This window comes from Mustela erminea, chromosome 13 (assembly GCF_009829155.1).
Source record: "Mustela erminea isolate mMusErm1 chromosome 13, mMusErm1.Pri, whole genome shotgun sequence".
NCBI lineage: Eukaryota > Metazoa > Chordata > Mammalia > Carnivora > Mustelidae > Mustela > Mustela erminea.
The window spans coordinates 10,368,247-10,385,839 of record NC_045626.1 but is presented as its reverse complement, the minus strand read 5'-3'; the positions used below and the strand labels follow the sequence as shown (position 1 = coordinate 10,385,839).

Genomic DNA, 17,593 nt, shown 5'->3' with positions numbered 1-17,593 from the left:
AAAAGTTCCTATGGCTTGGAAGCAGGCAGAACAGCAGGACATAAGCAAATATAGAGTATAATAAGGACTAAATAACTGAAAGGCAAAAGTAGACACACTACTTTCAGAAAGCAGGGATATATCATCTTTGCACAATCTGGAAAAAAATGAAAAATGAGTATATGAATGATTCATTTATTCTTTGAGCTTTTGTAATATTTTTAGAAATTCTCTTTAGTAATTCACCTTGGCAACACAACTTCATAATAAAGAAAAAAAATTCTATGAATAGGAAAATTATCAAACATAACAGAACTAGCTTCCATGTTTCTCCAGTCTCAGACTGACTTATTACTCACTATAATCATCATTACCTATAATCATATTTCTTTTTTACACTGTATCTCTATGTATTTCCGTATTTTCATGTCTATCCTCAAACTTATTTTTATAAATGCAACTCTTTACTTATATCTGTGTCTATGTCTATATTTAGTTGTTGTTTTTTTTCTAATTAAAATATAATTTACTGTGGTTGGCTTTATATACTCATATATATTTTATATATTTTTATATGCCTAAAAAACTGTCCCTAGGATCTGGTACATGCACAATAAAGGAATGAAATGCTAACCATAACGTGATATTTAATCTTTCTTCACTCATGTCATTAATGCACATTCTTCAGCCAAAAGTAGTATGACCCCTCATCTCTGAAACAATAATATTTAAGTGTATTCACCCCATAAAGACATACTTAATAGTGATTTATTTGGATAGGTAAACTTATCGCTTTATATTGCCCAACAATAAAAACTGTTATCACAAGATAACTACAGTATCAAAGAGCAAAGAGATGTCTATCCTTTTACAAATGCCAATAATTTTGCATATTTTCAAAAATGCCTTCACAATTGATAGCCTACCTAACGTGAAAATGAGGGGTTGATAAAACTTTCTCATAAATTTAAAGAAATTTAAAAGTAAAAATAGGCACCTGCCAATTTTAAGGAAAGTTTCTGTGTGTTTGTTATTGTCTTTAAAGATTTCCAGCTGCAGCTCAGTTCAGAAGTGTGTTTGGAAAGATACAACCAGGTATTAAAACAATTCAGGATTTCTGAGATGAAAAGGCATTGGTCATATATGAGAAGAAAAAGATACGCTGTACTTATCTTATATCCATCTCACACGAAATATAAGCCACATGTGACTATGTACGGTCCTCTTCTGTTTCCATTGTGCCTTGTTTAGTTCAATTAGTTAAAGAAAATTTTATTGAAGGAAGCTCATTTTAAGGTCAAGAACACATTGTTAAGAAAAAAAAAAGCATGCTTTTATCTGAAGAAAACAGCATCTTACTGGGGGATTCAGGACTGTGAAAAATGATCTCTTAAAGCACAATATTTTTCTACCACAGGCTTAAAAGAAGTTATGACTTTTCTAGGAATTTCGAAGATTCCTGGCATTTAGCAGATAGAAGGTAGTTTTATTTGAAGTGAAAGCTAAGAAATACTTTGGTACTTCCACCAGTTTTGAAATGTAAAGGTCTGTGTCTATTTGTTTACTATCGAGTTTGAGGCATTCTGAATCCAGAATCTGTTGCAAAAGTAGAGGACATAATGGAGGGCTATTTAAGTGCCTTATAGGCTTGAGTATACATAAATTTCTCTAGATTCATACGGGATTAATATAATTTTTTTCTTATTCAACATGGAGCACAGACTTATTCCCGTCATTCACTCCTAGTTGAAAAGGGAGAGGTTAGGCTGGTTCAATGCCTACTGAAGAAGGTCTTGAAAAATATTAACTATTATCATCAGAAATCCACCCAAATAAGCATTTCCATCACCTTGGCTAACCAATGATTACACGGTTAGGATGCCTTGAAACTCACTGCTGATAGGTGTGCTTGGAATGAATGGTCACTATTACATTCATAGTATCCACATGCTTTTGGCAGCAACCACGTTCACACCCCAAAACACGCCTTGGTTTCAGTGACAAATCATATACTCACCTTATTAACACTTAAAGTTTATCTAGCAATAACTAGATGTGTGTTGGGCAATAAAAGTCTACAGAGGGAGTAGAATGGCAGTAGAGGTCATTGTAGACAGAGGCAGAATTTAACATGTACCAAATATTATAGTTTTACATGTAATTTCCCTAAGTAGTTATTAGAACATGGGGGAGGGTTAAGGGGGTAGGAGAAGAATAAATGAAACAAGATGGGATTGGGAGGGAGACAAACTATAAGTGACTCTTAATCTCACAAAACAAACTGAGGGTTTCTGGGGGGAGGGCGGTTGGGAGAAGGGGGGGTGGGGTTATGGACATTGGGGAGGGTATGTGCTATGGTGAGTGCTGTGAAGTGTGTAAACCTGGTGATTCACAGACCTGTACCCCTGGGGATAAAAATACAATATATGCTTATTAAAAAAATAATAAATTTATTAAAAAAGAATAGAAATATGTGGAACAAAAAAAAAAGGAAATGAGCAACAGAGAACAGAACCTGCATGCACAGCTCAAATGTCCAAATTTTTGTTCATTTTTTATTTTTTTTGTTTCAGTTTGGTTTTGCTCTGCTAGCATGAAGTTGTTCATAATTATAATCCTTTTATATTTTGTAAATTCCAGAGTGATGTCACTTCTTTTATTCCTGATTTTAGCAATTTGAGTCTCTTCTGTTTTCTTGCATAGTCTACCTTAGAACTGTCAATTTGTTGATTTTTATAAAGATGTGACTCTTGATTTAATTTATTTCAATGGCTTTTCTTGTCTTATTTTATTTATTTCTCCTCTAATCTTTATTATTTTCTTCCTTCTGTTTCCTTTGAGTTTAGTTTGCTCTTCTTTCTCTATTTTCTTAAATTAGAAAGTTAAGTTACTGATTCAGGAAATTTCTTCTTTTTTAATATAATGTTTAGAGCTATTAATTCCTTGCAAGGCAAATTCTCCTCATACCATACATAAGTTTTAATATGTTGTGGTTTTCTCTACATTTGCTTCAGATTTTCTTATTTTCCTTATGATTTCTTCTTTGGTCTATTAGTTATTGAGATGTGCAATAAATTCCCACATATATGTGTGTTTCCCAAATATCCCTTTACTACAACTACAAGTTTCTAATTTATTTCCATTTTGGTAAGAGGAACTATTTTGCAATATTCAATCTCTTTAAGTTTATTTATACTTCTTTTAAGTTCTAGCATCTGGTCTATGTTAGAGAGTCTTCAACTGGCATTTGTGAAGAAGAGTTTTGTGCTTTGAGTGGTGAATTCCACAGATGAATTTTACATCTTAATGGTTTATAGTGTTAAAATGCTTTTTCCTTGTTAATCTTCTGCGACACTGTCTTATTCATTATTGGAAGTGGTGTATTGATGTCTCCAATGATCATTGTTGAATTACGTATTTCTTTTTTCAGTTCTGCCAGTTTTTGCTTCCTGCATTTGAGACTGTCTTTAGATGCATGTTTGTTTATAGGTGTAACTTCTTGATGATTCACACACACACACACACACACATTATAATTATATATTATAATTATATACAATTAAATTATTTATTAAATTATATATAATTTAATTATATTTATATATAATTATATATGATTAAATTATATGTATGATTAATTATACATTATATATAATTATATATAATTAAATTATATAATTTATAATTTTATATATATATAATTATGAAATACCTTTCTTTACCTCTAGAAAAAGTTTTGTTTTAAAGTCTTTCTTGTGGAATTAATGGAGAAATGGAAACACATTCTTTTCAATCATGCTTGACTGGTTTAAGCCTGCTTCATGGGACCTGGTGGATGAAAAAAGTAGGCAGACTGTCCTCAAAGTAAAATGTAGTCTCATACTAAAAGCTAGTGGGGGGGAATGTGAACCCATCTTCTGGACCATTTCTTCCCAAATAGAGCACGGAGGTAGCTGAAGAAGGACAATAAAGCTTCTTACTCCGCAATTCTGGAAATCCCCACCCCCCTACCTTTAGAGAAGTTTTATGTTCACAGCAAAATTGGATGGAAAGTATAAAGAGTTTCTGTCTACTGCTTGCCCCATTCACCCACAGCCTATTCCAACATCAAACTCCCCCACAAGAGTGGTATGTCTATTTGTTACAAATGATGAACCTACACTGATGCCATTATCACTCAAAGTCCATAGTTTACAGAAGGGCTCATTCAGTGTTGCATATTCTGTGGGTTTGGAAAAGGTATAATGATGTGTTACACTATTACAATATCATACAGAGTATTTTTATTGCCCTGAATATCCTCCATGGTCCACCTATTCAACCTTTCCACCCTTAACATTAGGTAACATCTTTTTACTCTTTCCTGATGGAGTGTCTTGATGGAGACAGTGTCTTTGCCAGAATGCAGATGGATTTGGAATCATACAATTATTGCCTTTTCAGATTGACTTCTTTCACTAGTACTTTGCGTTTAAGGTTCCCCCACATCTCATGGCTTGATGGCTTAATTCTTATTTTGTATCATTTTAAATTTATTTCTTTCTTTTCTTTCCTTTTTTTTTATTTTTTTGTATAACAAGCAAATGAGAATTATTCCAAATGTGCACTTAAATTTTATCAGTCAAAATACATTTTTATAGGTTATTGTTTTGCTGTTTTGAAAAAATAATCTGTTAGCCTAATTTAGAAGATTTTCTAACAGCTAATTATGTTTATGCTCCCAACTATTAGAAGCCTTGGACTTTTAATGGATCACCTATAGATCTACTGACTCCATGTCATTCAGTCAGGTTCTTGCAGAAAATTTCAGTATATTCCTCTCTTATCAATGCTGGTTATTTAAACCAGCATGTCATTGGAGAATCAGTAAGATTTTTTAAACATTGAAGCCATCCAGGACTATAGAGAGACCATAAATTGTAAATTGTAAATGTTCTTAAAGTAATAATTATATCAACATATAAACACATATATAAATACATAAAATCTGTTATATTATACACTAATACAGTTCATTACATATTACTTTGATTTTAATAATGCCCTCCATTGCTAATAGTGAGTTTTATTACTAGAAAGAAGAAATAGCAGTACATCAACTGCTTAAAAGAAAGCAAATATATACTAGTTACTTATTATCTGCATATATTTCAAAAAGTTAAATACTACTGCCTCCATTAAAAATAAATTTTCTTCTCTTGTATCTACTATGTTTCTGATAATGCACTTTTTGGTGTTAAGTAGTAAATGTGCATCATAACTATCTTGATAGACCATTAATAAACCTTAAGTATGGTGGTAAAATCACAATTTAAAATTACCACTTCTCAACCTCTTCTTTTGTTACCCAGAACACTCAGAAACTACTTGACTGCTGTAAAATCTTGTGTGGCATTAAATATCTTTCCTATGATAAAGTTTAAAAGCAGTATCGATTAATCATGACCCATGTAATTAATACTTACAAAATTAATAGTAGTTGGGCAAATTTTATTTCTTTTATTTTTTATTCCTTAAATTTGAATTCAGAGTAATTAATTTTAAGTTCCCTCTGAGAAAATAACAACAATTGTGGGAATCAAATAATAAATAATCTTAGGTATGCAGAACACGTCATAAAATTATTTTATCGCAGCCTTATGTTTCTTGTGTCATTATAATAAAAACTAGTTTGTTATGTGCTAGTAAAACTACATTGACAACCAGAAGACCAATTATTCTACATTCTTTGGGTTTCTTTACTGTGTTTTGTTTTGTCTTGTTATAGCTATGTTGTATAGCTTTTCTGCTACTGTATAGGCTTTCTCTTTGAACACAAAAAAATCTTTGTAAATTTTCATGCCAATGAAAAAGAGATAGTCATGATTTAGTATTTGAATTTCCATTTATTGCTTAAAATGTTTCTATAAGTATGTAAATAACATTCCCCACCCCCTGACCCCAGAATACACTTTCAAGTGAACCTTGAGAAGAGGAATAATGGTGTCGATTCTCTTACTTCGTACAACAACAGGCAGGGAGGCAAGGATCGATATGCAATAGAATCTTCTATTTAGGGTAGCACAGAAGAGTAGAGGAGACAGACATGTGAACAGACAATTGTGACAACAAACTAACTGAAGTAGGATATTACTGGCTATAAAGCACCATGCAAATATGAAGTGAGAATCACCTCAGTGTTACTACGGAAGTAAGTGACGGCTTTAGATTGGAAGTTACATTTGAGTAGTTTTGTTAAACGAGTAGAACTTTTCCAGGAAGGCAGCTACTTTAAAAGGAGACTGCAAAATGCATGTTCTCAATCAAAGCCCAAATGATCAGTTTTATAAGACAAACACTAAAACAGAATGACAGAAACAGCTCTTGTAAATACTTCATTTTACTGCAGAAGGTAGTTGTGTGAGTCATGTAAAAATGGGGAAATACTTAGGTTCTACAAAGAACTCCCAGAATAAAAGACAAATCTATGGCTGAATTCAATATGGAAAAACAAAAAAATCACAAAACAATACTAAACAAAAGACCAAAAAACTATTAATTTATGAACCCTACATTTTCAAAGATTCGTGCTTCAGGATAGGAGGCAAGAGATTCTGATCATGAATCCTGAGCTGCAGCATAAAGGTAGAAATGGTAACATATAAGATATGAAAAACCAACTGGGAGAAAATAAGCAAGGTGGTGGTGTACAGAATCAGAGACGGAGTATAACCAACATGCATTCAAAGAAGAGGGTCCGGCTTGGGCTCTGCACTAGGGCTGAGGAGAGCAGTTAAGAGCAATTCAACAAATGTCAGAACTCACGGTAATGCACAAACAGAAGATGTCAGAACTAAAGAAAGATAATTTAGCGATGTCTGAAGTGATAGTCTTGTAACCTCAGCAATTAGTAATAAGGTGCTGTCTTTAAATAAATTTTGTTAAGAACTGAGCCTAACACTCTATACATGCGTCGTATCTGAGATCCTTCCTGACCACTTGACCTCATGTAGCCATCAAACCTCTTGCTACCACATCATCCCATCATGATCTCCTGTATGACATTTAGTGTGATCCCATGTGTTTTAATTGCTTTTCATACATGAGTAACTATACCTAGTGCATTAGGCTGATATTCAGTAAGTAAATGCTAACAGAAGTGTTCCAGTTATGTGCGGCCAGTCCTTGTTCTCCTCGGGCCAGCATCTCTTCAGATTATTTGGTTAGATAAACAGGACTTGGGGAGTTAACATAAAATTACATCTGTGTGTGTGTGTGTGTGCGTGTGTGTGTGTGTGTATGTTCATATATTTAAAATAAGCTGAACTAACAATCAGGGATGCCAATAAGCAAAACCTTAAATTTCAATACAGAGTATTAAGAATGACTGCTCCTATTAAATATTCCCTTCTATCTTTTTACACTTAAAAAAAAAAATTACTAAAAGTGGATTACTTTCTTGGGTATGCTCTCTGATCTTTCTGCACTTCTTTTCTAAAGAGAATCTATATCTTATGTACTTTTGGAATGAAATTCCAGCTGATACACTGGGGTATCTTGCCCACCTGTTGCCAGTCAGCATCTTCTCTAATCAGCTCATGTCTTTTACATATTATGTCAACAAATATATTGCCCTTTAAGAGTTGACAACCAGACACATATTTGTGTAATGTGTGAAATTTGATGTAAAGTCATCAAACTGTTATTTTATCAACTCGAGCATAAATTCTATCTCATAATATTAACTTCTCCATTATAAAATTATGACCGTATGTTATTCAATATATTTAGCATTTCAATTATAATAAAATGTTATTCATGAAAAGAAATCAAGTGTGCACTCCATGTATGTATGTATGAAATGTAGGTATGAGTTTGTTTTTATTATACCAGAGCTTGAAAGAAAAAATAAAAGAAATCACTTTTCCCTTTTTATTTTAAAGACAATATTTTAAAGTTCCCAAGAATGACAACAGCCAAATTAGGTGAACTAACGACTTAAAATTTATCTATTTAAAATATCAAAAAATGTCATTTAGTGTTCCTCAACAAAACATGTTCTGAATTGTACTTCTGAAGCCATTAATTTATATATGTCAGTAAATAACTTTCTCAAAGCAAATTACATTGGTTTTATTTGAAAACAATGCTTGTCCTACAAAGTACTCCATTCTTTCCTACTAAGGGCAAAGACATCAACGTTAAGTAAGGTCTTTGTTGCTTAAGAATTCAAATACTTTAGCTATTTAGTCAGCCAGTGTGATCGTAATTTCCATGTCATGAAGTCCATTAGTCATTGGGAATTATAGCAGTAAGTTTTCTAGATTACAAATACTGGACAAAAACACAGTCAAGTAAAGGAAGATATAATAGTCCCGATTCTTCAAATTTCTCTCCACATGCCATCAGAACCAATCTCTTCCCTTATATGTCTTTGAAAATCCTACTCCTCTCTATTGATCCAAACCCTCAACTCAGCAACTCTTCAACACTAGTGTGAAATAGATCTTTATCAGCAACTGTCCTAGGATACTGCTTTCCAGAATGCTTTTTGGAATATTAGTTGTGTATTTTCTAGCATTTCTCACATGCCATAAATTCTGGAAGTGAGATAGATATTTTTCTTTTCTTTTTTTAAAATATATTTTATTTATTTTTAAGATTCTATTTATTTATTTGAGAGAGAGAGACATAGTGAGAGAGGGAACACAAGTAGGGGAAATGGGAGAGAGAGAAGCAGGCTTCTGGCTGAGCAGGGAGCCCGATGCGGGGCTCATGACATGAGCTGAAGGCAGCCACTTAACCAACTGAGGCACACAGGAGCCCCGAGATAGATGATTTTCAATGAATGATTTAGATATTGGAATTAGTGGACAAAATCTTAGAGTTATTTATTTTTTTGTCTAAAGAGTTAGAAAGAAAATATGATTGTGGAACAGATGGAGAATCTTAGCAGAGTAATAAGAAAATAATAAATAAACATTTTAAAACTGATATTTACAATATCTGAACTGTAAAATTCTTGGGAAGGGCTTAAGATCAGACAAATAATGGCAAAAGGTAGGCTCAGTGATGTGAAGATAGATCAATGGACATTATTTGATTTTTCAGAAAAGGGAGAAAAATAGAAGACTGAAAAGAAAAATGAGGAAAACCTCCATGAACGTTGGGACATTATCAACAGAAGTCCAGAAAAGAGATAAGGGTTCCAAAAATTTTTTTTAAGAATCAATGACTAAAAATTTCCCAAATTTGATGAAAACCATAAAGTGCCTAAGAAAAGTATAAAAAAGATACCTAGAAAGAAAACTACTCTTAAACATAAAAAAATGAGATTACTAAAAACCAAAAAATAATAGGGAAATACTATAACTAGCAAGAGATAAAATGATTGATCACATGTAGTTGGATCATAATATAAATTACCTGATTTCTCATCAGAAATAAAGAAGACCAGAAGATAGAATAATATCCATCAAGTTCTAAAAAGAAAGGAAACTTTATCAGAAAGAAGTATTTTTCAAAAGTAAAGCAAATGCCATTTTAAGATAAAAACTGAAAAGCTTTCTTACCAGACGACCAGTTCTTGAAGAAACAATTAAAAAATTTGTTTAGCATGAGCAGTACTGACATCAGATAGCAACTCAGATTTGTAGCAAGGAATAAAGGGCACCAGAAATGGCAAACACAGGAAAATATTTGTTAAATATTTTGTTAAATATTTATGTTATCTCTTAATGTGTTTAAATGATATATTATTATTTAAAGAAAATATTATGACTGTATCACAATAGTTATACTAAATGTTTTATATATACATATATGTGCACATTATGTTATATATATGTCCTTTTAGGGTGGAAAAGCAGGAACTATTCTGAATTTCTTCTACTTCACATAAAATATTATGAAAGAAACTTTAAGTGCAATGCAGTAAGTTAAGAATGAATAATACATCCCTAGAACAATCACTAAAAAATTAAAATTAATTAAAAAGTTAATACAACCATACCTTAAAAAGTCAACACAAAATTAAAATGCAGTACTAAAATTATTTCAAATAGCAAAGTTCTAAACACTTTTTGCTGCTGCAAGGACCTCCAGTCCATCGGGCCTACCAACTACTCCCTGCCCATACCTTTCCTCTTATCTTCACAGTTCTCCCTTTACATCCAGGATTCCAAGGCTTCTGAAATTAATCCTTCGTTTGCATACATTTTCAACTTCCTTGTCCCTCTCTCTTACATTTACCTTGAAAGTTACCTCCACTTACTCAATGTCTGTATTTGAGCAGTTTAAACTGGAATGTTAACCATTCTACCTTATCGCACTATCAATTTATCACCAGAATTTCTCAGCATGGGTGAACAGGCCTACTAATTTTCTCTAGTCAAAACACTCTCCATCACAGCCACTTCCTTTCATATTCACAGATGATGTCCTTGATTTATTCCACTAGGGAAAAAGCAGCAACCAAAGGGAATGGTTCATCTTGCCAATGGTTCATCTTAATGGTCCATTAAATCTCCCACTCTGCCTGAGACCCTCATACTTTGTCTTTCCTCTTGTGAAAATGGAATAACTGCCCTGCATATTTAAGGCTAAGTACTGCACTTTGGCGACGGGTTTCGATTATCATCTATATGAAAAAATTCCTCCAGAAATGAGTCACAATCTTTTCCTTTATCATTTGTTAGAACATTCACATCAGCATATAAAGATGCTGTTATCTCCCTATTATCTAAAAACCCTCCCTTGAGCTGACGTCTCCCTCCATAGTGGTGCTCCAGGACTCTGCTCTCTCGATGTAAGTATGTCTTGATGGAGTTGCTTTTACTCTTGGGGCACGTCTTACCGCACTTTCTCCCGCACTAGATCCGGTCATGTTTGCCTTCTCCCGCCTCCATCCTCCCCTGCAACTCGACCACTTGCCACATCCAGTGGGAGGTCTGCTGTCTTCATCTCATTTAAGCCATTAGCAGAATTTGGAGGAGGCAGAATCTCTCCATTTTCTAAATGCCCGCATTTGTTTTCACAGACTCCTCCCATTGTCTTCTCCCTGACCACTCTTCAGATTCCTTGCGAGGCTCTCCTCTACAGGAAATTTATTTCTAAATGGGAACGGCAGCATGAAGGAGTGCTTAGATCACAAAGTATGGTACAGTACACTACTAATGTAAACCAATGAATTAAACAAGTAGAGAAAATCATGAACTTAAAAAAAATCAAGCTGAGGTTGAAATTTTATAATTTTATTTGAGGTCTCAGAATTCTTATTTGAATAGGGAATTATACTTCTTTTACTAGGACACAGAATGAATGAGCAAAAGTTTCTAAGGCTGAAGGACCAAACCCTTTCAAAATTTTTATAGATTAGAAGAAAAAAGTATAATCTTATCACTGATAAGATTTAGGGGAAAAAAACAAACACTACATATGATGTTTTAAATAAACTATATAGAGATGTGTGGACGATGTGTGTGTGTGTCAATTTTTCTGGGTGCAATAAATGGTTCTGTGAATTTTTATGTATTTTGTAGTCAAGAAATATAAGATAGGAGGAGCTTATTTAATTATAGGAACAGATTTATAATTATTCCTCATTACTCATTAATCTGTCTTCTGTGTCTTTGAAATGAAAGCAAAATAAAAAGAAACTGGATTTTATAATTCACATGTTTTACAATCAACATCAGGGAACAGTATTTACACTGTACAAATTACTTCATGTCCTAAGACCTTTTAAAAATTTCACGAGACAGGTTGGACCATGGGTCTCCTTGTGGTGGCCACAGCTCCAGGGCAGGGTACAAACTGCGGCGGCCGGAGTCATGGCAGGACAGATGTTTGGAAAGTTTCTTCCCCTCTTTTCACCGAGTTAGAGTTTAAAGGAATGAAGCCAAAACTGTAACCAAAGGAAGCATTATGCTTCCAGAAAAATCTCAAGGAAAGGTACTGCAAGCAACAGTAGTAGCTACTGGATAGGGCTCTATAGGAAAGTGGGGATAGACAACCAGTTAGTACGGAAGCTGGAGACAAAGTCCACCCAGAATACGGACGTCCCAGATGACACAGATTAGTTCTTATTCAGAGTTGGTGATGTTCTTGGAAAGTACATAGACTGAAATCAGTCATTACTGAAATGGCATCACAGGAAGCTGCGTATTCCAGTAAAGGTGTGAACAGTAAAATAAGGGAAGAATTTGCTAAATGTAAAAGGAAAGATATACTGTTCATTTTTTCTTTTTTGAAATGGTTGGCACAATTAGTCTTTGAAATAATCTACTATTTTTTAATCAGCAAATATTAGACATACTTCAAGCAGGCATTACAAATTAATAATTAAACATTTTAAATTATCTTTTTTTTTTTTTTTTTTTAAGAGCCGACAGTAAGCACAAGAGGGAACACTTGGACGTTCACCGTGCTTCTCCCTGTCCTTACCCTGGTACGGCTTGAAACGGCCATTTGCAAGAGGCAAAGAAGTTAAGAAGAGAGCTGAAGCCACTCTAGCTCTCTTCATTTCCCAAAACTTCAGATGCTACAGGGAGCAACAGATTATGCCTGTTCAACTTGGACTGAGCTGTAAATTCACAGGGCTTGCTGAGACTTCATTTGAGAGAGGATAAGTATTTCCTTCACTAAATAAGGTTTAAAGGAAAATGGAAAATGAATAAATTTGTTATTTTTTTATGTTCCACAAGCCATGTTGTTCAATTTTAGTAGTTATATTCATTTGTCTTAATGAGTGTAATTCCTTCAATCTATGAAGGAATATATATGTTTCATATATATATATGAAACACTAACATTTAGAAAGAGTTTTTCTAACTTTAATTATGAGAAAGATCGTTGCCTCTGAAAATGCACCATTTTAAGCATGAGTAACGTTGATGCTGTCGATGGGATGGAGGTGGAATTTACTTCAGTCCTTTAGATGGTAGGAACTCTAGTCTGAAAAGGGAGCATACGTCAGGGAAATCTGAAAATCATGAGAGTCTTAGAAAGTGTGTCTACGGCCATACCACCCTGAACGCGCCCGATCTCGTCTGATCTCGGAAGCTAAGCAGGGTCGGGCCTGGTTAGTACTTGGATGGGAGTCTTAGAAAGTGTGAGCACATACAGATGAAATTCTAGCAGCAATTGGGAAGTAGGGAAGTAATGGGGAATGAATCTAGGAGGGGTCCAGGAGGCTTCTCTCGACTCTTTGAGAATCTCTTACTATATCCCTATCTCTAAATTGCAAAGTGAAATGGAAATATGAATGCATTATTTCTCTGCTAGATAAGGTAGCACAACTATAGAAGTAAAATTAGTTAGGCATTTGTTACATTAAAGGGTAAATATATTCGTTATCTTATTAATTTTTTTATTTACTTCTCAGCCTCAGGTTATGTTTTCAACAGATGGTCAGAATCTTTATGCAGGCGGGGGGCATATTTTCCAATGTCATTTATTCAAAGATTCTATTTAAAGTTATGATAATAATTTAACTGAAAATTCTCATATGAAGCAAGCAATGTTTATCGAAAACATAAACTCACTACAGTTGCTCCTATTTTTCCAGAATGAATGAAATTAACAATGACATTAAAAATCAGGTGAGAAACAAACACAATTTCAGAAGGAAGAAAACAGTATATTTTTCCCTATTTCTTGTGAATGAAGCTATCACTGACATATCACTGATAGTCAATTTCAGCAGGTACTGTCCTGAAGTTTATAAGCCGGACAGAAGACTGGGGGAAAAAAAAATCAAGCCATGTGGCATAATTGTTAACTGCTGCGAATGGAGAAAATAGTTCATGCTGGCACATCTCAATCAGAAGTGGAGTTGAAACACAAGGAGTGCACCAAAGGTAAACAGCTTTGTAAGCAAAGCTCAAGGAGCAGCTCATTCAGTGGGCTCAGTGATCTGGCCCTCAGAACAGCTGTTTATTGTAGAACCTGGGGGATTTACACTCTAATTTTTATCCCTGAAGAGCAGAGTTGTCACATATTGTTGAAATATAATTTAAAATTCATTGCAAACATTTAAAATTGAGAGGAGTACGTAATACCACTAAGATACAATGATTCCTTCTAAATTCAAGTGTAGTTCATTCAAGCTTTTTGGTGCACTCAACATGTGACAGGCATTGGTCTTACCATTAAAAATACAAGGGTGAGGGGCGCCTGGGTGGCTCAGTGGGTTAAGCCGCTGCCTTCGGCTCGGGTCATGATCTCAGGGTCCTGGGATCGAGTCCCACATTGGGCTCTGCTCAGCAGGGAGCCTGCTTCCTCCTCTCTCTCTCTGCCTGCCTCTCTTCCTACCTGTGATCTCTCTCTGTCAAATAAATAAATAAAATCTTTAAAAAAAAAAAAAAATACAAGGGTGAATGAAACTAGTCCGTGCTCCCAAAAAGTCTTTCTCCAAAGGAAAGAAATTCAGGTCAGATAAGATTTCAGGATATTTTGGTAAATGGCACACTTGGCATACACACAGGTAGAGACAGGTCCTATGGGAGGAAAAGAGAAGAGAGAATCTACTAGATCTAACCAAGACGAGAGATTTGAGGGTGACCCCGGTGTAATAGTTTGCAACACTAATTGTTTTGCTAAAAAGGTGTGTGTTTTAAAGCACGAAGATAATGAAGTATTGCTATGACACAAACATTCGGAAGATAACGGGGGGCAAGCTGATGCCCTTGTTAGAGTGGGATAATGTAAACTGGGGCATCTGAAGGCTCCTGGTGATTATTCACCCATCGGATTCCTAGACTTCCCGTGGCAAAACCTGTGCCATCCTACCAGGGTGGGTATTTCAGGGTTGGATAGACACTCCCAGACAGTTTGTCAAACGAAAGCTGCCTGCCGAAGACTATGCTAGTTGAGTTTATTTTAGCCTAGCATTTTCTTTATATATTTATTTTAGGATGGTTGTTCATAGATGGAATGAAATAACATGGATGCCTTTGTGACTGAGGTAATAGTTCTAAGTGGGGGGCTGGAAATATTGTCTCGTGCAATTCTGGAACACCTGCTGAGCAGCTTCTGCTACCGCTTCTGTACCCAGGAATAGGATATGCCAGGAGATTGATGAGGGAATTAGAGCAGCAGGGTCAGAATTAAGATATCCAGGGCAAGGGCATGAGGGATGAGGGTGTTTCCTTAGGGACTTCTTTCTCCCCAGAGCACTGAGTGTACTATTCTATTCTGGGTTTTGTTTTTTTTGGTTTTTTGTTTGTTTGTTTTTTTAATGCCCTCATCTTTTCTTTCCTAGCAGATATGAGACACTGGGAGTCAAGGTCCTCTTCTGATCTCTTTTCCCAGCACAAATAGGCAACAGAGGAATGTGATAGGGCAAATAAAGAGATTCTGTGCCTGACTGGAGGAAAATCTTGGTCACAGTTTGACTAATGCTTAGACACTGCAGGCAGACCGAGCACTCGTGTATGCAGTGCATTTTTATAACCATTCACATAGCTAACGCACTAGTTGTGCATTTTTTATTAAATTCATACACACGGCACATAGAACAAAGCATAAATCCTGAAGTGCATATTCACAATGAGGAGAAGCAAGACAAAAACATTACAAAATATGGTCTTTGTATTTCTGATCCTTTGAATTAGTGCAGAATGATATAAAGTGATAGGTTTATATTTGCAAATCAGTGAAATGTACTGGCCTGAAGTCCAACAGAGGGTGTTCAGATCTTTTCCTCCTCTTTCCTAGCCACCTGACTTGAAGCCACTTACTTCAGTAAAGCCTTACTTGCCTGACGACTGGCGATAGTCACTTAGCACACACCCTCACACAAGGTGAGATTAAATAAATCCTGACTATTTTGTCAGCGAGTCGTACAGAGGTGTTTCACAATGTGCTTGTGAGGATGAACACACAAGTGAAGCTTCAGAGCTTACAAGCAGATTTAGAAAATTAAGGCATAACATGAGAAATTTCATAAAAATGTTATATATGCATGTGTGTTTGTGTTTATGAGTATATTAGAAGTAAAGAGAATATGTGGTATATTGTGACCATTAGGATAAAAAAGACAATGGTGAAATGCAAGGAACACAATGGCAATGAAGAAAAGAAAAAATTAAATCTAATATTGAAAAACGTGTAGCAAATTTCACAGATTTCTTAGATCTTGTATGGTGCCTAAGAGATCACAAGTCATTTGATAATTTAGCCCAGATCAGGGTGACCAAAAATAATACCAAAGCATAATCATAATTAAAGAATCTTAGTGGCAAAAGGGGTTCATGCATTCCCTGGGGTAAGATCAAGACACTCTTGAAGGTCACTGTCCTGGATGTAGCTGAAAGCCCACATATATGAAGGCACCCTAAGGACAAAGATAATTTCTGGTCCCCACCTCAGAGCAGGAATTGGATATAGAAAGGAAGAAGCACAGTTTGGCAATATGGGGAATGAGCAAAGGGGACAATATGTGACAATGGTTCTTGCCTTGAATACTTTAAGATATACTGCTGACTGAGCTTATGATGAAACACCTTCTATATTTTTATTATATTCAAGTTTATTTTCCTGTATCCAGTGTTTTTCACACCTGTTTTCTTGAAGGATTTGAATACTATTTCATGGGGAACAACTAATGAGCATGTAGTTGGTGTTGACATCTTCATAAATGTACCAGTATTTCAAAATAGAGTATTTTTAAAAAAAGATTTTACTTATTTATTTGACAGACAGAGATCACAAGTAGGCAGAGAGGCAGACAGAGAGAGAGGGAGAAGCAGGCTTCCCACTGAGCAGAGATCCCTATGCGGGGCTTGATCCCAGGACCCTGAGATCATGACCTGAGCTGAAAGCAGAGGCTTAACCCACTGAGCCACCCACGTGCCCCTCAAAATAGAATATTTTTATAAAAGATATGATGTTCAAAATATGACTGGATCTACCCTAAGTATCTGTCATAGTCAAGAAACAAAAGTATAGCTAATGCATCCAAAACAATAAAACTCTGTCTTCAGTTTCAGAAAATGTTTTCATATTGGTATTCATTTTTATATGTCTAGCACTATGTTACAAGTATTTATGAGATTATTATCCCAACCCACCACCGCTCTAATTTTGTATTTTATTAGGGAAATGTATAGTATCAACATCACTTTTTCTAGGATCATACCTTCTTACTTTTTGTTTATCCTTGGTCCATCTCTCTGGCCTGCCTGTAGGGTCTCAAGTCATCTCTGATTAAAATGTACTATCTCAGGGCACATGGGTGGCTCAGTGGGTTAAGCCTCTGCCTTTGGCTAAGATCATGATCCCAGAGTCCTGGGATCGAGTCCCGCATCGCAACGGGCTCTCTGCTCAGCGGGGAGCCTGCTTCTCCCTCTCTCTCTATCCACTTGTGATCTCTGTCTGTGAAGTAAATAAATAAAATCTTTTAAAAAAAAAATTTAAAAATGTACTATCTTGTGTGGCACCTGGGCAGTGCAGTTGGTTAAAGCATCAACTCTTGGTTTCAGCTCAGGTTCTGATCTCAGGATCTTGAGATCAAGCCCCACCTTGAGCCCCATGTCCTGCTCCGTGCTTGGTGGGTAATGGAGCCTTATTCTGCTTATGTTTGATATCAGCGGTCTGGCCTGACTTAGTGGAAAACAGGACAACTAATAAGACT

At 35.2% G+C, this 17,593-nt stretch overlaps 1 pseudogene; it reads left to right on the top strand.

The window, feature by feature from the left end:
• Positions 1-11,789: 11,789 nt before the first annotated feature.
• LOC116572199 lies at positions 11,790-12,083 on the top strand (annotated as a pseudogene).
• Positions 12,084-17,593: the final 5,510 nt, after the last annotated feature.